This window comes from Heptranchias perlo, chromosome 11 (genome assembly GCF_035084215.1).
Source record: "Heptranchias perlo isolate sHepPer1 chromosome 11, sHepPer1.hap1, whole genome shotgun sequence".
Lineage (NCBI taxonomy): Eukaryota > Metazoa > Chordata > Chondrichthyes > Hexanchiformes > Hexanchidae > Heptranchias > Heptranchias perlo.
This window is the reverse complement of record NC_090335.1, coordinates 10048356-10070328: the sequence shown is the minus strand read 5'-3', so window position 1 is coordinate 10070328 and position 21973 is coordinate 10048356. Positions and strand designations below refer to the sequence as shown.

The following is a 21973-nucleotide window of genomic DNA, read 5'->3' as shown; positions in this document are numbered from 1 at the left end:
CAAGATCCCACAAACAGCAATGTGATAATGGCCAGATAATCTGTTTTAGTGATGTTGGTCGAGGGGTAAATATTGGCCAGGACACCGGGGAGAACTCTCCTACTGTTCTTCGAAAAAGTGTCATGGGATCTTTTACATCCACCTGAGAGGGCAGGGAGTGTCAATCTGGGAATGTCGGCCTGGATCATGTGCTAAAGTCTCTGGAGTGGAACTTGAACCCACAGTGCCGTACCTATGTTGCCTGTAGAACTCCTTGCAGCTGATAACATCGCTGTGCAATTGGCTTGGGGCTGACCCGAAGCCTTTTGAGCCAATTGTCCTTGGTCAGTGCCAGGTAAAGTGCTATGTTGTCATGCTGAGTGTGTGAGTGAGAGAGTTCAGTATAAGAAGAGAAGAGTGGAAGTGGGTTGAAGAGCTTTGAAGATGTGTGAGGCAGATTAATATATATGATGAGAGAACATAAGAACATAAGAAATAGGAGCAGGAGTAGGCCAATCGGCCCCTCGAGCCTGCTCCGCCATTCAATAAGATCATGGCTGATCTGATCCTAATCTCAAATCTAAATTCATGTCCAATTTCCTGCCCGCTCCCCGTAACCCCTAATTCCCTTTACTTCTAGGAAACTGTCTATTTCTGTTTTAAATTTATTTAATGATGTAGCTGGAAAAAGCAGCAGGTGTAGGGAAGGGGGGAAGTAGTAGTGATAGCTGTAGCAGGCCCTGGGTGTACAAGTGCAAACAGAAGATGTGCAGTGAAGTATCCTGTTCTGCTTAGAGGAAAAGCCCGGGAAATGGGGAGGGAGGAGTTGGCAGTGGTGAGGTTAAAGCAGGGTGGTTCAGGTCTGTGAAAAGAGTAAGAAAGATATGAAGGGGAGTTTTTTTCTTATTAGTTCATGGGATGGGGGCATCGCTGGCAAGGCCGGCATTTATTGCCCATCCCTAATTGCCCTTGAGAAGGTGGTGGTGAGCCGCCTTCTTGAACCGCTGCAGTCCGTGTGGTGACGGTTCTCCCACAGTGCTGTTAGGAAGGGAGTTCCAGGATTTTGACCCAGCGACGATGAAGGAACGGCGATATATTTCCAAGTCGGGATGGTGTGTGACTTGGAGGGGAACGTGCAGGTGGTGTTGCTCCCATGTGCCTGTTGTTCTTGTCCTTCTAGGTGGTAGAGGTCGCGGGTTTGGGAGGAGCTGTCGAAGAAGCCTTGGAGAGTTGCTGCAGTGCATCCTGTGGATGGTACACACTGCAGCCACGGTGCACCGGTGGTGAGTCTTACCTTAGATGCTCTGATGAGGTCATTATGTTTTTTCCTGCATTGTTGCAGGTCCTGAGAACAATGCTTGTAGTATTTACATGTTCTGCACCTCTCTCTATTGCTGATGAGAAATCTGCTTGGGCACCCAGCAACCATCACTCGCGAAGAGGATTCCTTCCTGCTGCTAACATGCTCTATGAACACCTCCACAGCTCCATCCGAAAACCCTGGCTGCAATTACCTTGGCAGACCGCGAAAAAGCAAATCCTAGTATCCAGCAAATGAAAAGTGACCCCCTCTCCCCCCACACCTTTAAGGTGCTGCTGGCTGCCTTTAGATAGTGGCAGCCACATCTGATTTGTTGCCCTGACAATGGGCGAGCTGCCTATAGGGAGGGTGATTAGCACTGGCAGCTGGCTGTGGATATTAAAATTTGGCCCGACTATGAAAAGGGATCAGGCCGCACATCAACACCATCGGGTTAGTGTAATGGATACCCAGGCCACAACCCACCCGATTTACACAATAATCCAAATACACCCCCTCTATTGCTGAATACATTCACAGGTATTAAGGGCTGATTTATATATTAAAGATAAGCTGTCGCACAAAATATGCGAGAGCTGTTTCCACGGGTGTGAAGCTGGAAAGGAACATTTCAGACAGCAGGATTGTGATAAAGATCGGGTGAGATCATGTGCTGAACCTCCCAGTCCCCAGATGCTCAAATCACACTGTGGGGAATGATGCTAGTGGAGGAGAATCTTCCCCTCTAATGTCCTGTGCACTGAAAATACTGTTAGCTTTGCTTTAAATCTTGCAGATTATATAAATGCAATTTCTAGGTTCTGCCCACGTTAAGTGTATAGCTGTATCAACCTTGAAAAAGATATACTTCCTATCCTGCTTCTCTCTGCAAACCCTCCTGTGTGTTAAGCTCAATAGCAAAAAGAAAGATTTATTTTATTTTTTAAAAATCAATTATGCGCTGAATGGAGGAGCATTGTAAAGAAAGGAAACCCTGTTATTGGCATTTGACATTTATTTTTGATTGTTTTACATCAGTCAGAGACAGATTTTTCACTGAAATAGTAAGCAAGTTAAAATTGTTTGCCTTTCTATTTCATGTGTTCGGTAGTGTTTGGTGCTGGTTTCAGTCCTCACAGATTGCTTTCAGTCCACCTGAGGCCACTTTCTCTGCACTATTTCCACAACATTATGTCTGAATATTTTTAAGTGCACTAACAAATTGAGTTTGGTATTTTTTACTGCCTTAGTACAAGAACATAAGGATCTGGAATGAGAAGAGTCCTGTCAGACTATCAGGCCATTCCTTTCACACATCAGGTACATACTGTTTAATCATGAACTCCACCCTATGTAATTAATCTCCTGCAAAGGTTCTCTCCTCCCCAAGAAAGGTAAATCGAGCAAAATTTCAAAATACCTATTTAATTGCATCCTACTTATACAGCTCAGCCCATCTGTGTTCTTTGTAATTATATTTCCGTGAGCCCCAGCAGCTCAAGAACCTTCATCCTCTTCCACATAGTGGTTGATCATATCTGTCTAGATTATCCTTATAGTCTGCAGTCCCATTCCTAACCAAATATTCATTAGCTGCTTTGTGTGGTGGGGAAAATCCACCTAATCTTAAACCATGGTTGAGGCTAGTTAATTTTATCCTTACGTTCTCAAAGTCCAAGTTTAAAAAAAACAATGCTTGTTATTTGGAACATTACCTGCTCCTCTCAGCATTTCAAATATGTGGATGGTTGGGAACAAGATTAGGATCAGCTCTTAAGCCCCCGAAATGAAATAGCCTGCATCGCTACAGTAAGAACAGAAAATGCTGGAAATACTCAGCAGATCAGGCAGCTTCTGTGAAGAAAGAAACAGAGTTGATGTTTCATTAACCTGCTGCGTATTTCCAGCATTTTCTGTTTTTATTTCAGATTTCCAGCGTCCACAGTATTTTGCTCTTGATTTTGTCTGCAGTGCTGACTGATTAAGCTCATGTCTGTCAGCTGTGGCTCAGTCAGAAGGTTGTGGGTTCAAGTCCCACTCCAGAGACTTGAGCACATTATCTGCGCTGGCACTTCAGTGCAGTACTGAGGGAGTGCTGCACTGTCAGAGGTGCCATCTTCGGATGAGATGTTAAACCAATGCCCCCGTCTGCCCTCTCAGGTGGACATAAAACATGGCACTATTTGAAGACGAGCAAGGGAGTTCTCCGTGGTGTCCTGGGGCCAACATTCATCCCTCAATCAACATCATTAAAGCAGATTATCTGGTCATTTATCTCATTGCTGTTTGTGGGATCTTGCTGTGTGCAAAATGGCTGCCACGTTTCCTACATTACAACAGTGACTACACTTCAAAAGTCATTTACTGGCTGTAAAGTGCTTTGGGACATCCTGAGGTCGTGAAAGGGGCTATAGAAATATAAGTTCCTTCTTCCTTTATCAAGAATTGAGCAAGATGTTCGAGCATGGCTTGTACTCGGAGCACTCCAACATGAGTTTTCATCTTCAGGAGAAAAAGGAAGGATATTGGATGGGAGAATAAAATAAAGCTTGGATCATATTCCTCCCAATCTTCTCCGTTCTAATGAAAACAAGTTGATTTCCATAAAATGAAGGTTTAAGTCCCTGAGTCACCCTTGCTTCTGTTCTCTGATGGGTACTAAAATATCACCAAAGCCCTCAAAAGTAACACAAACAATCCCGTCACAAGCCACAATCAAACCCACTAGCCTTAATACTCATCAAACTGCATAATCTCAGCATGCAACGGCCATATTCCTGATTATCAGTGCACATATTCACGTAATGTGGTCCCTCCATCTCTTTAAATTTTTATTTAAAAAACCGATAACTCGACTTCCATTGTACTACTGTGACACCACATGGGTCCTGGTTTGATGCCATATTTGATTAATCTTGAACCCAGGCAGATAGAACCCATTAGTATCTTCATCACTTGCACGTTTTGTGGTGAGCTTTATGTTTTGGGTTTTTATACGAGATATTTTCCTCAGTACAGAAGCCGCTCCTGTAAATCCTGACTCCCTATGATCTAGACTGTGCCTTTACCTGCCCAGTATCTGGGTAAGTGTAGTGAAACCGGGGGTTGAACAGAGAACCGTCGTCATTGATTCTGGTTTACTGCTGTACCATACGTGCTTTTCAGGAGATAGGTGAATAAACACTCTATGAGATCATGACTTAGGTATAAATCAGATTTATTGAATATAAAACAGGTAAATTAGCAGTATTAAATACAAACAGTGGATTTACAATAAATAACAACTTTACGTTTCTCAAAATATTGCAAACTATAAAGGCTCTTCTGCGCTATGCTTCATATATAAAACGGAACATTGAAACACATTCCCTGATTAATCTTCTGTGGTGGTTCAGTTCTGTGAAGTCACTGACTTACCCCTAACCCTGGCAAATTCAGACTGACTGCTGACCGGGAGAGAGTCAGTCTCAGATATTCAATTCAAAATCCCCTGAAGACGTATCAGAACAAAGGGATTGCAGCATTATATGCGTTGCTTCATCCCTGGGACCCTGCTGATGAACATAGCAATCTATATGATTGCAAGACTATTGCGGTCTATCACCTGGGTGGCTGAAAGATCGAAAATATATCAGACATAATCTTATCTCTTGTGCCGCTTGATCATCATAGAATCGTAGAATCCTACAGCACCGAAGGAAGCCATTCGGCCCATTGTGCCTGTGCCGGCATCATCTCGCGTGTTAACCTTTGACCGGGCCACTGATTAGTTATCCCGTTAAACAGCTGGTGCACCCAAATGGTCCTGAATGGAATTAATATTAAAGCATTTGATAATATTAAAGTAATAAAACTTCTCCTGACACCAGAGTGGCTCTTTTACAGGAATATTAGTGTTTAGTTTAGCACCATGAGCTGCTGATGTTCTAAGGGTTAAGTCTAATCCTTGTGCTATCCTTTCTTGCTCTCTTTACCCTTGACTCCTTTCTCCAGACCTGTGTGATTGGATCTACAAGTCTATCTTGAAGTGCATGATAAAGAATTTATAAGTCATGTTAGATCCCAAAAGTCTTGAAATAAAACTCTGACTGGAGCTTGCCTGTCCTGATGTGTGCAGCAGTAATTCATTTGTTGCTGCCCTCTCTTAAACTCACCAGACGGTGATATGGCCGCAGTTTCCATGCGAACTATAATAGGGGCAATTTATGAACACACCTTTCCTTTATTAGCCGAGGCATAGAATATAAGAGCAGGGAGGTTATGCTGGAACTGTATAAAACACTGGTTATGTACAGTTCTGGTCACCACATTACAGAAAAGAGGTGATTGCACTAGAGAGGGTGCAGAGGAGATTTACGAGGATGTTGCCAGGGCTGGAGAATTTTAGCTATGAGGAAAGATCGGATAGGCTGGGGTTGTTTTCTTTCGAACAAAGGAGGCTGAGGGGAGATTTAATTGAGGTATATAAAATTATGATGGGACGAGATTGGTTGGATAGGGAGGACCTAGCTCCCTTAGCAGAGGGGTCAGTGACCAGAGGGCATAGATTTAAAATAATTGGTAGAAGGATTGGAGGGGAGCTGAAGAGAAATCTTTTCACCCAGAGGGTGGTGGGGGTCTGGAACTCACTGCCTGCCAGGGTGGTAGAGGCAGAAACCCTCAACTCATTTAAAAGGTACTTGGACGTGCACTTGAAGTGCCGTAACCTACAAGGCTACGGACCAAGTGCTGGAAAGTGGGATCAAGCTGGATAGCTCTTTTTTGGCCAGCACAGACACAATGGGCCGAATGGCCTCCTTCTGTGCCATAACTTTCTATGATTCTATACAGAATTGACGGACAGGAAAAGGCCAGTTGGTCCATCAAGCCTGCCCCACACTCATGATGGCTTTGGTTGGTTGAGAGGGATAGAGTGAGCGATGGCATGGGCTGGCATGGCCGAATGTAATGGGTCCTGGCTTGGCTTCTTGTGAAACACCTAAAGAGATAAAAGGGGAACGGAGGTTAGAGTGGTATCCTTAGGAGCAGTCTTTGCACTCAGCTCGCAGCACAAAGACTGACATGGTCTGTTGCTTCAGATAATGTTTAGTCACCAGCGATTGAATGAGAAAATAGGACAACAAGGGGCCAATGCGGGGGCCACTCCTTCTTCTTCAATATCTTCAATGGTCTGCATGGCTTCTCCCCCAGATTTGCAAGGCTTCTTCCTCATATGGAATGATACAACGAATATTAGGTGATCTTCTCCCTGTGAGTGTTCTCTCATCTGCCATAGGCTCTTTTCTCCTGCCAGCAGAGTAGAAAAAGTAAGAGGTTACAATTGCCACAATGATTGCCCAAGTGTCACGCAGCCCACGATGGATAAGATGACATGTCCCAGCATCATGCAACGACATCACATGGGAGGATTACTTTGGGCTCAAAGTATGCAAGGACATGAGTGAAGGACCAGGAGGAGGCTGGCAGTGCTGAGTGTGCCCTACATTATAACATGTGTTCATTGCCAACATTGGAAATACTTTAAGGCAGTGTGAGAAGAAGTGATTGTAAGTTCCATGGATACCTAGAACATTGAATTAATGGAAGGTAACAGTTGATTTTCCTGCTTTGCCTGGCCCAGTAAGGTCAACAGACTTCTGGCTATACTTCCAGGGTGCGTGGTATGGTGGCATCCATGCTGGTGGCCACCGCCTTCCATTTTTGTCGTGCAGCTTTCCTGGATATCCCATCGTCCCATCCTAAACAGAGCCCCCTTCCTGTGGTTCACTTCCTGCTGTAGAATTTCTGTGGCCCCATTTGAAGAGTAGAGCGTTCTCAGCCCCGCTAAACTTCCTCCAAACGAGGTGAAGTACCAAAAGAGGCTGGCTGCTGCCCCTTTAAGGTGCTGGAGGTCTTTAAATCCTGCTGCAGTACCTGACTTTCCTCCCCTGCATTGGGCGAACTCTCAATCGCAGGTGTTTTCCATGCTGGGAGCTCACTTCCATTATGTTAACAAGGCTGACTCTGGAATCACAAGTGAGGTCAATGCACTAAAGCTCGGGAGAGTGCTCTTTCTGCACTCGCTGGCTTCTGGCTGAGCTCACATCCAACTGGAAAATCTAGACTTGAGTGTCAGCGGGCTAGTGAACCACGGGGGCATTACAGCCAATCCCCACCTCTCCCTAATATCCACACATGTGCACATTCCGGCAGGAAAGACTGGTTCAGCAACAAGAATATTGGCAATTTTTTCACCTCATTAACCCAGGGCCAGTTAAAGTGTTTCTACCATCTCCCTACTTGAGATTAAGTAACTCGGCACAGACCATGGCTCAAACCTGGATCGTTTTTGGTCTATATTGTTTTATTCAACACTGGGCAGTGCATTTACCTTCTGAGCTTTTGGGAGAGCCTAGCATTCCAGTCATTAATAGTTGATTTGACTTTCATGCCTGACTGGTATCTAGGGCTGGCGGCTTTAGTTTAGTATAAAACTGGACGGGAATGGATGGATGTTGGAAATGTCCAAGTCTGGATGGTGTGAGGCTTGGAGGGGAATTTGGAGGTGACGGTGTTCCCACGATATTATTATTGTCCATCTTGGTGGTAGAGGTCGTAGGGGAGGGAGGTGCTGTGAAGTAAGCTTGGAATGTTGCTGCAGAGCGTATATAATGCAGGCACAGATCGTTGGTGGTGGAGGGAGTGGATACGGTGTCCAGTGGTGAACTGCTCTGTCTTGGACTGTGCTGAGTTTCTTGTGTGTTGTGCCTGCATCCATCCAGGTAAACAGTGATTACTCCACTATGCTCCTGACTTGAGCCTTGTAGATTGTGGACAGACGTTGAGGGGTCAGAGGATGAGCCACTTGTCACAGATGACCCAGCCTCTGCCCAGCTGTTGCAGCCCTAGTGTTAATACAGCTGTTCTGGTTCAGCTTCTGGTCAGTGGTGATCCCCAAGGTGTTGATAATAAGAACATAAGAAATAGGAGCAGGAGAAGGCCAATCGGCCCCTCGAGCCTGCTCCGCCATTCAATAAGATCATGGCTGATCTGATCCTAACCTCAAATCTAAATTCATGTCCAATTTCCTGCCCGCTCCCCGTAACCCCTAATTCCCTTTACTTCTAGGAAACTGTCTATTTCTGTTTTAAATTTATTTAATGATGTAGCTTCCACAGCTTCCTGGGGCAGCATGGTGGCGGGGGATTCGGTGATGATGGGCTATTGAATGTCAAGGGGCAATGGCTGACCTTCCTCTTGTTCCAGATGGTAATTAGCTGACACTTATGTGGTGTGAATGTTACCTGACATTTGTGAGCTGAGCACACTGCCCTGAGCACCTCCTGCAGTCAGGTCTTGGGGCTGTGATGACTGACTTACCCCAACCACAACAACATTCCTTTGCGTCAGATATGACTCCAGCAACCTGAAGGATTTCCCTTTTACCCCATTGCTCCTTAGTGTACTAATTAGTCAAATGTTACTTCGATGTCAAGGGCACCTACTCTCATCTCTCCTCTGGTATTCAGCTCTTGCATTCATGTCTGAATGAGGTCTGGGGCTGAGTGGTTCTGGCAGATTCTTAACTGAGTGTCAGTGAGCAGGTTATTGGTGAGTAGATGACACTTGACAGCACTATTGACGACTCGATCCATCACTTTACTGATGAATCGGAGGAGGCTGATAAGGCGGTAAGTGGCCGGGTTAGATTTATCCTATTTTCGGTGGATAGAACATATCTGGGCAATTTTCCGTATTGTTGGGTCGATGCCAGTTTCAAAGCGGTATTGGAATGGCTTGGCGAGCATAGTGACTGACACTGGTGCACAGGTCCAATATACTGCAGCCGGAATGATGTTAGGACCCATAGGGGGCGAAATTGGGCCTTGTAGCGCCCGTTTTGTAGACGCTACATGGACACCTAAGCCCCGAAAATGGTGTCTGAGATGCGTGTGTATAGTTCCGGTGTGAAGTGTGCAGGACACTATCTTGGTAAAGGGGTTTGCACACACGCATCTGAAGAATGCCGGCAGCATGTGGAAAAGGGAGATTATGGTGCAAATTAGTGTGCAAGGTTGATTTAAAGAGACCACTGCTATTTTGGAACGCCACGCTCCAGCCAATGCACTGCCTTAACCTAGCACAGCTGAACAGGACTTAAATGGCATGAAGGACCCCCCACCAGCGGTATTTAAAGGGATCATGAAGTACTTAGAGGTTAGATGCTGGATTATTTATGCTGGCTGCTGGTACAATTGTACGTGTTTTTTGGAAGTTTCCTATACTTGGTTAAAGTTTCAATATTCTGTAGAGAGTGGTCTGGCTGGTCTTGCAGTACTTTCAGTGGCATTTAAAATAGTGTGCTGGAAAAAGTTGCTTGCAGACACGGGTGGCCTGCTACGACTTCCTCTGGGAATTGAATATGAACTGGTAGCATGCAGGGAGGCCACGCAGAGCAGGACAAGCTGCGAGAAGAGGGAGCAGGAGGAGGAAGTGCAGCAGGAAGTGGAGGAAGAGGCAGGGAGGCTACAAGGTAGACAGGCCCTGTCTGCCAGGGCTCTGCGTGATTCGATGTTTAACGAGCGATACCAGTAACCTCAACAACTCCTCCCCATTCACCAACAGTCCCACACAACTTACCTTTCCTCTCCCACATGACCATCAAATCGCCCTCCTTATAATTACACATTGCTTCCTCCCTCAGCTATTTGCAGAAATATAAACCATCATCAAATGCAAATTAAAATGCACATTTATAGATTAACATATGAAACGATTCAAACAAAATGATATTATTCACTCTTGTACATTCCTTTATTGCCTGTTGTTCGTGTGCCTTTACCTATCCCGGTGCTCCTAAGCAGTGCATCCCCAGTGGCTGGAGCATGATTGGTGGGAGGCTGCTGGCCTTCAATGGAGGAGTGTGCAGATGGCCTTGGAGGACGACCTCGAGCAGCTCTGGGCCGGGAGGGCCCGGCTTCAGACTGCACCGTCTCAGTCTGGGCTGCAGCAGTCTGGCCTGGCTGACTGACAGGCAATAGCAAGGGCACTGGTGGAGTGGCAGGGGTGGGAGCTGGAATGCTGTCATCCCGAGAGAGGATACAGGTTCGACTACCATGGCGTCACTGCCACTCGCATGGGGCGGCACCTCAGCAATCCTGGTGATCAGCTGGAGAACAGATTGCTGGAGTTTTGTGATGCCCTTGAAGCCCCTTTCAACAGTGGTCCCCAGAGTCACGATAGCAGCAGTCTGAGCTTGTAAGGCAGCCATCTGAGCTCCAAATGCGGTAGCCAGACTGTTGATGGCAGCTGTTTGTGCTGCAATAGAAGTAGTGACATCAGCCATCAGACACTGCATCATGGTGGGTTCCACAGGTGCGCTGATGGAGGTGACCACCTGTTCCATGTTGGAAAGGATGGGCTCCAAGCTCTGCGCAAAACCATGTGCCAAGTTGGAGCCGGATTCCTGCATGCCCCTTCTCATTGTGCGCAGGCTTTCTGGCAGGCATTCCAATGCACCAAACATTGTTGTGTACGTCCATCAGCCTTCTTCTGTAGCCTGGCCCATCGAAGTCATCATCTGACTCCTCGGCAGCAGAATTAGTGTGTGATCTCGCCCTCCGGCAAGCTGGCAGCTATGGTATCTGTTCCCCCTGCCCCAGCTCCTGCGCACATGTGCCCGGTGTCTCACCACATACATATCCCTCCTCTGCCCTATCCTCTACATTACGCACAGTATCAGTCTCTGAGCTGGTGGCTGAGAGTGTCAGATCGAGTGACGGTGTGCCTTGATAATCACCGTCATCTTCCTCTGCCTCCTCTGACTGGGCCGGTTCCAGTTCTTGGGTATCTGAAATGACAAAGGGATATGGGTTGAGTTGCAGTGCGGGGAGAGGAGAAAGTAAGACGTACACCATCTGGAGCACAAGTCAGAAAAGACTGTGGGATGAGGGAGAAGTGGGAAACGAGAAGGAGGATTCGGTTTGCAGAGACCCTCATCATCTATCCCTCCAGCACCCCCATGGCCACGGCCTCAGCGATGGCACTTCCAGTGATGGCCAGCACTGTCTCCTCCGTGGGAGTTAGGATGTGTAGGCGTGCCTGTCCTCCTCCAGTTCTTTCCTGCTGCCTCCTGTTTTGCGCCACTTTCTCCTGCAAGAAAGAGGGAAATGTGTCAGAGAGTGTCCTACAAGACATTTGAGTGATGTGGCTGTCAAGGTTGAAAAGCTGTCAGTGAGTGTGACCTGTGAGTGTTGGGTGTAAGGCTTGCAGAAGAGGTAATGTGTGAGGGGGAGATGAAGCATCTGATTTGAAGAGTTGCGCACTGATTGAAAGAGTTTGTTGGTAAGTGGTGATGGGGAGTGTAGAGCACGGGGTGTAGTGTGTGGAGCAGTGGATGCGGCTAGTGGTGCAGTCGGTAGGAGATGCCACTTGACAGTTGAACTCACTCACCTTGACCACTCGTGTCAAATCATTGAACTTCTTCCTGCATTGCATCCATGTTCTTGGCTCTACGCTCCTGGCATTGACCTCGTCCGCTACAGCCTCCCACTGCCTCTTGAGCATATGTCTGGAGGGCCTCCTGCCCCCCTGTGGATATAGGATGTTCCTCCTTCTGTCCACCTCTTGCACCAAGGCCTCCAGTGCATCATCCGAGAACCTTGCTGCATGCTCTCCCGCAGGCGCAGCCAATCTTCAATATATTGCAGCACAGATTCACTTCCCCTTTAAGAGGTGCAGGCTGCCTTTAAAAACTGCTAGCCACTCCAGAAATCAGGGTCCCCCTGCTGATGCCTGCAGCCAATCGACAGCGCAGGTAGCGCTGGCTGTATGCAGCGGTTGTTGAAATCGACAGGCAGTGTGAACGTTACGAGCTGCCTGCATCGTAACATAGGAATGCAAGAAGATAGGAACAGGAGTAGGTCATTTAGCCCCTTGAGCCTGTTCCACCCCTCAATGAGATTATGGCTGATCTGTGACCTAACTCCATATACCCGCCTTAGCCCCAAATCCCTTAATACCTTTGGTTAACAAAAATCTAACAATCTCAGATTTAAAATTAACAATTGAGCTAGCATCAACTGCCATTTGCGGAAGAGAGTTCCAAACTTCTACCACCCTTTGCGTGTAGAAGTGTTTCCTAACTTCACTCCTGGCTCTAATTTTTAGGCTATGTCCCCTAGTCCTAGTCTCCCCAACCAGCGGAAATAGTTTCTCTCTATCTATCCTATTAGTTCCCCTTAATATCTTGAAAACTTCGATCAAATCACTCCTTAATCTTCTAAATTTCACAGAGTACAACCCGAGTTTGTGTAATCTCTCCTCGTAATTTAACCCTTGAAGTCCGGGTATCATTCTAGTAAATCTACACTGCATTCCCTCCAAGGCCAGTATGTCCTTCCGAAGGTGCAGCGCCCAGAACTGAACACAGTACTCCAGGTGTAGTCTAACCAGGGCTTTGTATAGCTGTAGCATAATTTCTACTCCCTTGTATTCTAGTCCTCTAGATATAAAGGTCAGCATTCTATTAGTCTTTTTGATTATTTTCTGTACCTGTCCATGGCCTATTAATGATCTATGTACATGGACCCCTAAGTCTCTTTGGACCTCCACTGTTTCGAGCTCTTCACCATTTACAAAGTACTCTGATCTATTTGCCACAGTTTTGCCCATTCACTTAATCTATTAATATCTCTCTGTAATTTTATGCTTCCACCTACACTGCTTACAATGCTGCCTATCTTTGTGTCATCGGCAAACTTGGATATGTGGCTCTCTATCCTGTCATCTAAGTCGTTAATAAATACAGTGAATAGTTGAGGCCCCAATTCAGATCCCTGTGGGACACCACTAGTCACATCCTGCCAATTTGACTACCTGCCCATTATCCCTACTCTCTGTCTCCTGCCGCTCAGCCAATTTCCTAACCAGGTCAATAATTTGCCTTCAATCCCATCAGCTTCAACTTTAGCTAACAGTCTCTTATGAGGGGCTTTATCGAATGCCTTCTGGAAGTCCATATAAACAACATCCATAGACATTCCCCTGTCCACTACTTTAGCAACCTCTTCAAAAAATCTAATCAGGTTTGTCAGTCATGACCTACCCTTTACAAATCCATGCTGACTCTCTCTGATCAGCTGAAAATTTTCCAGGTGTTCAGTCACTCTATCCTTAATTATAGACTCCAGTAACTTTCCGACAACAGATGTTAGGCTAACTGGTCTATAATTCCCTGGTTTCCCCCTCTCACTTTTCTTAAATAGTGGAGTGACATGTGCAATTTTCCAATCTAAAAGGAACAGTTCCTGAATCAAAATGAACATGCGTGGGTTAATCATGCACCGCGATCCCAGCGCCCATTTTTGGGGGTTATCCAATATAACCCCCATGGTCTTTCCTGTGTCCAGTGCTCACAGCTGCTTCTGAATGTCACATGAAGTGAACCAAATTGGCTGTAAACCGGTATCTCTTATGGGGTGGACCTCAGGAGAAGGCTGAATAGGATCATCCATTCAACACTTCAGCTGAAGACACTTGCAAACACTTCAGTCTTGTCTCTTGCACTGACCTGCTGGGCTCCACCATGATTGAAGGTGGGGATGTTCATGGCGTCTCCTCTTCCTACTGTTAATTGCCTGGTTGTCACTCACCATTCTCAGCTGGAGCACTAAATCATAAAAGTTGCCCAATTATTTATGAATATTACTAATGGTTTATAAGGTGACCTGAAGAACTCTTTGCTATTTTCTGAATCCCCAAAATCTGGAAATGTAATGAATCTTAAACTGATGGGCAGAAACGAATGAGCATTAACTGCAGAATGTAGCACCCTATCTCTCATGTCAGTGACACAGTCACATACTTCAGTCCCTGTTACATTAACCTACAAAATCACAAACCAAAAGTTCAAAAAATATTTTTCTGTACTGTTTTAATGAAGCACAAACATTACATATCGATCATTTACAGAAGCTTGTGTGATAGGACTTCATTTCCACTCAAAACAAAACCCAGGTTCAGTTCATTCACGAGCTATTTAGCTACATCATTTGTGCAAATTAAAATTGTATGACAAATCTCCATGAAATATTCTCAATGCAGCAGAGTAATGAATTTTGTATGTGCATATAATAGCAAGCTACTTTGGAAATGTTTAGAGTAGATAATTGAATCGGATTGCAGTTCAATGTATTTATTACCACTCCAATAGCATGTTATGTGGTTAATTGAAGTGTAATCCTTAAACCACAATCATGATTAAGAGTATAGTGTGCCAATTTGTTTTAATTAATATGAATTTCCTAAGTAGGTATAGAATGTTTAGATTGGTCTGAATTGGTATTTCCAACTGGACCATAAGCATGTAAAACACTTTAAATAATATGCTTGGAAAATCAAATGAGAATTATACTGCACCAGCCACTTAAATATTTGCATATCAATATTCAACAATTATTTTTGCTTCATTTGATTCTGCTTTAAAAAAACTGGACCTGTTGGTCCCAAATGAGCAATTTATCCGATATCTTTGTTGCTGGAGATCTTGAAGCCTCAAAGAGTAATTAACTCGAGATGTCCTGGTCTCTAAGGAAGCAGGGTGGTTTTCTGGCTGTAGAGGCCAAGGCCTATTTATGTTGTGTACAGCTTTACAAATTATATTATCGAATCTGGGTGAGGCATTCCCTGTCAGTAACACCTTTTCTGACACTGCTGAAATCATTTCCTGCATGGCTGTATAACATGAGTCTCCAATCCTTTTGTTTCTTGTGACCACATAGGTGTACACCCTGGAGCCTCAGTGGCTACGTATCACATTTAAATCCATATTCCCATTAAAAAGAAAGACTTGCATTTATATCGCACCTTTCACGATCTCAGCATGGCCCAAAGTGCTTTACAGCCAATGAAGTGTTTTTGAAGTTTATTCACTGTTGTAATGTAGGATCCGCGGCAGCCAATCTGCACACAGCAAGATCCCACAAACAGCATTGAGATAATGGCCAGATCATCTGTTTCTCTTTGGTATTGGTTGAGAGATAAATATTGGTTAGGACACGGGGCGAACTCCCGTGCTGTTCTTCAAAATAGTGTCATGCGATCTTTTACGTCCACCTGAAAGGGCAGATGGGGCCTCAGCTTAATATCTCATCCGAAAGACAGCAACTCTGATGGTACAGCACTCCCTCAGTACTGCACTGCAATCTACATATGTCTCAAGCTGCTGACACTAACATATCTTGGTGTTCTGATTTAGGATTTACAACTTGCATTTGTATAACATCTTTAACGTAGTTGCTTTACTGGGGCATCTTCAGCTGCTTCATCAATGACCTTCCCTTCATCGTAAGGTCAGAAATGGGGAGGTCCACTGATGATTACACAGTGTTCAGTTCCATTCGCAACCCCTCAAATAATGAAGCAGTCCGTGCCCGCATGCAGCAAGACCTGGACAACATCCAGGCTTGGGCTGATAAGTGGCAAGTAACATTCGCGCCAGACAAGTGCCAGGCAATGACCATCTCCAACAAGAGAGAGTCCAACCACCTCCTCTTGACATTCAACGGCATTACCATCACCAAATCCCCCACCATCAACATCCTGGGGGTCACCATTGACCAGAAACCTAACTGGACCAGTCACATAAATACTGTGGCTATAAGAGCAGGTCAGAGGCTGGGTATTCTGCGGCGAGTGACTCACCTCCTGACTCCCCAAAGCCTTTTCACCATCAACAAGGCACAAGTCAGGAGTGTGATGGAATACTCTCCACTTGCCTGGATGAGTGCAGCTCCAACAACACTCAAAAAGCTTGACACCATTATGGACAAAGCAGCCCACTTGATTGGCACCCCATCCACCACCCTAAACATTCACTCCCTTCACCACCGGCGCATCGTGGCTGCAGTGTGTACCATCCACAGGATGCACTGCAGCAACTCGCCAAGGCTTCTTCGACAGCACCTCCCAAACCCGCGACCTCTACCACCTAGAAGGACAAGGGCAGCAGGCACATGGGAACAACACCACCTGCACGTTCCCCTCCAAGTCACACACCATCCCGACTTGGAAATATATCACCGTTCCTTCATCGTCGCTGGGTCCAAATCCTGGAACTCCCTTCCTAACAGCACTGTGGGAGAACCTTCACCACACGGACGGCAGCGGTTCAAAAAGACGGCTCACCACCACCTTCTCAAGGGCAATTAGGGATGGGCAATAAATGCTGGCCTCGCCAGCGACGCCCACATCACATGAACGAATAAAAGAATTAAAAGAGAATGGACATTGCGCCGTGGTGAGTTAGGAGTGGCGACATAAAAACTTGGCCAAAAAGATGGGTTTTAAAAAGGCTTTTAAGGCAGAGAGCTTGGTAGAGAGGTGGTGGGGTTTAGAGAGGGAGCTCCAGAAAGCAGGCACAAGGTGATTGATGACTCTGCTCCAATGGTGGGTCAAAACCATGGGGGATGTATAGAACGTCAGAGTCAGAGGACTGAAAAGTAGGGGAAAGGCTGTAAAGCTGAAGGAGATTGTAAAGGTAAGGTGAGGTGTGGTGAGTCAAAAGCATTAAAAAGAACTTTGTCCCACAAAATCCAGTAAATCAGAAATGGACACACATAGGATAGCTGCCTGAAGTTCGCGGGTTGAATTTCTAGGGTTCAGGGATCACCAATGTGGGCTACAGGCCACAATTTGGAACTCCTCCTGCTTAATAAATGCACAATCAATTGTTTTTTGTTTGGTCCTATCGGCTCAATAAGGTTAAAGGTCATGGAATTTTCACATGACCCTGCTTTCTTCCCAAGCCTTGTATGGGTTCGACTGTGATCAACGCTGCTGTCCAACATGCGATGAATGTACTTTCCTCAGGCAAGGCAAGAAGCTCCGTGGAGATTCTTTGCTTTATTGGATAACTTGCTTCACCAGATGGAGTAGAAGGACTGTGAACACAGTGAGAAGCAATCTCACCCATTTATTCAGACAGACCCCAGCTTGATACACGAGTCCAGTGCATCTGCTAATATGTTACTGAATATATCCTGTCCTATCCTTGATATCCATTCCTTTATACAGAGTTTGGCACAGTTGAAATCAGGCTGTTTTATGATTTATTTTCCTTTGTAGGCCAGCGTGTGCAGGAGTTGGCTGACAAAGCAGTCAATTGATCATATAGGAAAGGCCTTCAGTATTAAAGGTCGCGGCATATCAGATCACATCAGATTTAAGGTGACAAGAACAGCAGGTTTCACTACAGGATATAGCCGACTCTTCTTTCAAGGGCTGGGGTGGCAGGAGATGCTTTGGAGCTCAAGGAGAAAATGGAGATTAACAGTGAAACTGTCATTAAAAGCCTGAACTGTTTGAACAAAACAACAGGACCAGATGCTATGAGTGTAAGAGTACTTAAGGAAATGAGTGTAGGAGTAGAGGAGCTGTGGCTGAAAGTTTTCAGAGCTCATTAAATAGCAGGTAGTACCATAAGACTAAAAATAGCTCACCTTATTGCAATTTTTAAAAGCGTTCAGCAATTTCAGCTTGAAGCAAAGCACATATATTAGGAACGACATTGGAACTTGTTGAGAAGGAAGCAATTGATAGCTATTTAACAAGGGAAAAAATAAGGGATCGATTTTAACTCACTCCACCCAATGGTAACGGGGCAATAACGGCCCGAGAATCGCCAGGCTACATTTACTGCCCCATTCCCACTCCGTTCCCAACCACCGCCACTTCCCCAAGGGGCCTCCCCGTGGCCGGCCAAGGCCTCGCCTGCATGTTTCAGACAGGAACCTAATTCTAATATGCTAATCGGGGTCCTATAAAGTACATGGTTTTGGGGTACCAATGGGTGGGACAGCACATGCCCAACCCATTGGTACCAGGCATTGAGTTGCCTAACCAATGGTCCTTAAAGCAAGCCGCTCCAAAAGTCTCTGGTTTTTAAAATATTTTTGTGGGACCTCACGAAGATAATTAATAAAGTGGGTATACATAGGCATTTTGTGTAAAACCCAATAGAAGAACTACAGGGCATGATTATAAAGTAAAGAAGCATGTTTAGAGTTGACTTTAGTGTACCAAATACTGACTTCCGTGTAAATATCTGAGAGGGAATTGGATCAATTCCTGATTAGTAGATAGTAACTTAGGAACAGGAATAGGCCATTCAGCCCCTCGAACCTGCACTCCATTTAATTAGATCATGGCTGATCGGTACCTCAGCTCCATTTACCTTTTTGTTCCATATCCCTTGATAACCTTATCTAACAAAAATCTACCGTTCTTAGTCATGAAAGCTCCTTTTCTCCCAAATATCCACAACCTTTTGGGGCAGAGAATTCTAGATTTCTATCACCCTTTGTGATTCTGTTATAGATATGTATCTGAGGTAGAAAAGATCAGAGCTTAGAAATGATGATGGCTGGTGAGAAAGCAGATGAACACCCATGTGTTCATATAGATTATTGTGTGTGTTATTTTAGCGGAAGCATTAACTCACTTAAAATAAGCATCTGACCCCCCGAACAGTAATCTTTCGGCTCAGATATGGAAACGGGGCCTGAAGCAGATGGTCTGAGTGTATTTTCCTCTTTTATTCTGACAGCTGAATAAGGTATTTGATGCTCAAGAGGTGAATCATTAAGCATCTGATCTGAGTGTTGGAGGGGAAGATACATTTGAAGAGCCCGACATCTCAGAATCCATGATACAAAAGAAAAAAAGTTATCAAAAGAAATTAGAAGATGTAGTTAGGGATGAGTCTTGTGGAAGTTAGAATGTTTGCAAGCACTTAAGTTTTGACATCAGAATATGTCAGTCATAGCAGAGAACGTGAATTGTTATAAATGTAATGTTTTGTTGAATGAAAGAAGGAAGGTGGGTGAAGGATGTAAGATATCCTCTCACTACAATAACTGTCATATCGAAAGTAGTTTGAGAATACAGCTACAGAATGAGTGAAGGTAAGCAATGAAAAAGCAATGAAGGCACGTCATGGAAAAGGACATTATTAGCAGCTGAATAATTTGGCTCATTTCATTTCTGCTAAAAAACATGAAAATGTAATAACAGTATTGACTATAATATCGAGAAAACTCGTTGTTTATGCGACACTACTTTTAAAATGTCTTTTTTCCCAGGTTTGTTCACAATAAGTGTGCATTGTTATTTTCTTAAAATACAAATATAAATGTATTCCATTTAAGTTTTTCAGTTGTCTGTTAATTCATTACTTGTACAATTTACATCCCAAAACTGACTGAAATTAACTATCCCCTGGCCAATGGGGGACTGCCAGCAAGAGCTTGGTGGAACAGGCTTGGACAAAATGGAATTTCTGGCTTGTCTAATTTCTTGCCACTTACACAGTCCCAATCAACACCTTGTGAGATCCAGGCACAGCGCACGCCTAACTGCAAGCCCCATCTGTATTGGTAGGGCAAATTTCTTCTCTATCCTGAGACTTCCACCATCCCAAATAGAACTGTATTATTGCTCAGTAAACCAGTAGAATGGATATGGGGCAGGCTGTTTGTCTGCAGTGAATCTCATGATGCATTATCATGTCACGTCAAGTCGTGTGATGTGATCTTAAGAACGTGCTATCCATCGGTGTCCATCATGGCGTCCTCCACCAGTTAATAAAACAGCTTGCTTATTATGGAAAACTGCTCGGCATGAACATCACCTCTCCACATCTCCACATCTCCACCTATCTGTCTGTCTACCACCAATGGTCTGTAGAGGCATTTACAACAGAATTTCCTGCAGCAGCTCATTTGCATGTCCACTGGAGCAGTGATTGGTGTAAAACCCGTGCAAATCAGGAGTAGTGAGCTGCGTGCTTAAAAATTAAGAGTACAGCCTTTAAAAAGCCAGTTCTGGCACAGGATTGTAGCAGCAGACTGAAGGAGTGGCAGGTGAGTAAGAAACAGTCAGTTATCTGTCAGCTGTCAGCTAGCTTGACGGGACATTTTATTTAAACTATTTGATCTATTTTTAAATATTGACATGGTCAATCATTTCTTCTGGTAGTACAAACCACAATCTCACAACCCTCAGTGTAAAAATGTTTCTCCTGCTCTCTGTCCTAAATCTCTTACGTTTAATTTTATATCAATGTCCCCTCATTCTGGGCCCCTCAATCACTCGAAACAGTCTGTTTATATCTATTCTGTTCCATCCCATCATAATTTTAAACACCTCTGTCAAATAACCACATAACCTCCTATATTCTAATGAAAACAGCCCCAATTTTCAAGTCTTTTCTTTGTAGATTGTATTTCCTCTTCCTCATACCAGGCAGCACCCTAGTGAACCTGTGCTGAACCCTCTCTATTGCCTCAACATCCTGCCTCGAGTGTGGAGTCCAAAACTGCGAACAATACTCCAACCGTGGTCTTACTAAGGTTTTATATAAATTCATCATTACAGCTCGACTTTTATATTCTACACCTCTTGCCATAAACCCAGTATTTCATCAGCGTACATTATGCCCTTATTCCCCCCACCCAAATCTCCAAATCTCTCTGTTCTTCCACATCGCCCAACCTTCCCCTATTCAAAGTACAACTATTACATTTTTTTTTTACCAAAAATTCCCCCTCGCCCTTACTGATATTGAATTCCATCTCCTACTTTTGTGCCCGTTCCATATCTTATCCTTGTAACTTCCTTTAATCTTCAGAATTATTATCTCCTATTTTAGTATCATCTGCAAATTTGGACATGATTCCTTCCAGATCTATATCTAAATCATTGATGTACACATTAGCAGTACCAGAAGAGAGTACCTTTGGGCACCCCTACCCACTTCCAACCACTCTGTGCGACTGCCCTTAACACTTACTCTGTTCCTCACTTTAAACCAGTTTTCTACCCTTCCCCTAATTCCACACCCCTTCAGCTTCTCCAATAATCTGCTGTGTAATACTTTGTCAATGGCTTTCTGATGTCCAGTAACACCACATTCACTGCTTTTCTGCCACCCACCATATCTGTCACCTCCTCAAAGAACTTGATCGTGTTCGTTGGACAGGATCTTCCTTTCTGAGATCCATGTTGGCTGCTTCTGATTAGGAACATGGGAACATAGGAACTGATGTGGACCATTCAGCCCCTCGAGCCTGTTCCGCCATTCAATTAGATCATGGCTGATCTGTAGCTTAACTCCATTCACCTGCCTTGGTTCCGTATCCTTTAATACCCTTGCCGATTATTTAGCAAGTCCATCATTTCCTGATTTTCAATTACAATATCACCTGCATCTGTCTTTAAGGGACCCATGTTACCCTTAACCACCCTCTTTCTCTTAATATACTTGTAAAAACCTTTCATGTTATTCTTGATATCCCTCACGACTTTTTTCTTGTATTCCCTTTTTGTAAGTTTTTCTATTTTCTTTGTATCCCTTTGCTGTTCTTTACATCTCTCCCAGTTCATAGGATCTCCACTATTCTTTGCATTTGTGTAAGCCCTTTTAGTTTTATACTATCTCTCACCTCTTTTGTTGACCAAGGTTATTTAATTACACAAGTAGAGCTCTTGCCCTTCAGGGATATATACAAGTCTTTTATTACATCAAATACTCCTTTGAACGCCTCCCAGTGTTCATCTGTACTTTTACTCATTAACCTTTCTGCCCAGTTTATTGTGTTCAATTTCTGTCTCATTCCTTCAAAGTTTTACCTAAATTTAAAACCATGGTTTATGACT

General features: G+C 44.5%; 1 long non-coding RNA gene across 1 annotated transcript; it reads left to right on the top strand.

The window, feature by feature from the left end:
- Window positions 1-1165: 1165 nt before the first annotated feature.
- Window positions 1166-19389, top strand: LOC137327088 (uncharacterized). Its single transcript, XR_010964348.1, has 3 exons — window positions 1166-1262; window positions 2530-2599; window positions 18864-19389. It is a non-coding gene; the product is annotated as an uncharacterized lncRNA (long non-coding RNA).
- The last annotated feature ends 2584 nt before the right edge of the window (window positions 19390-21973 follow it).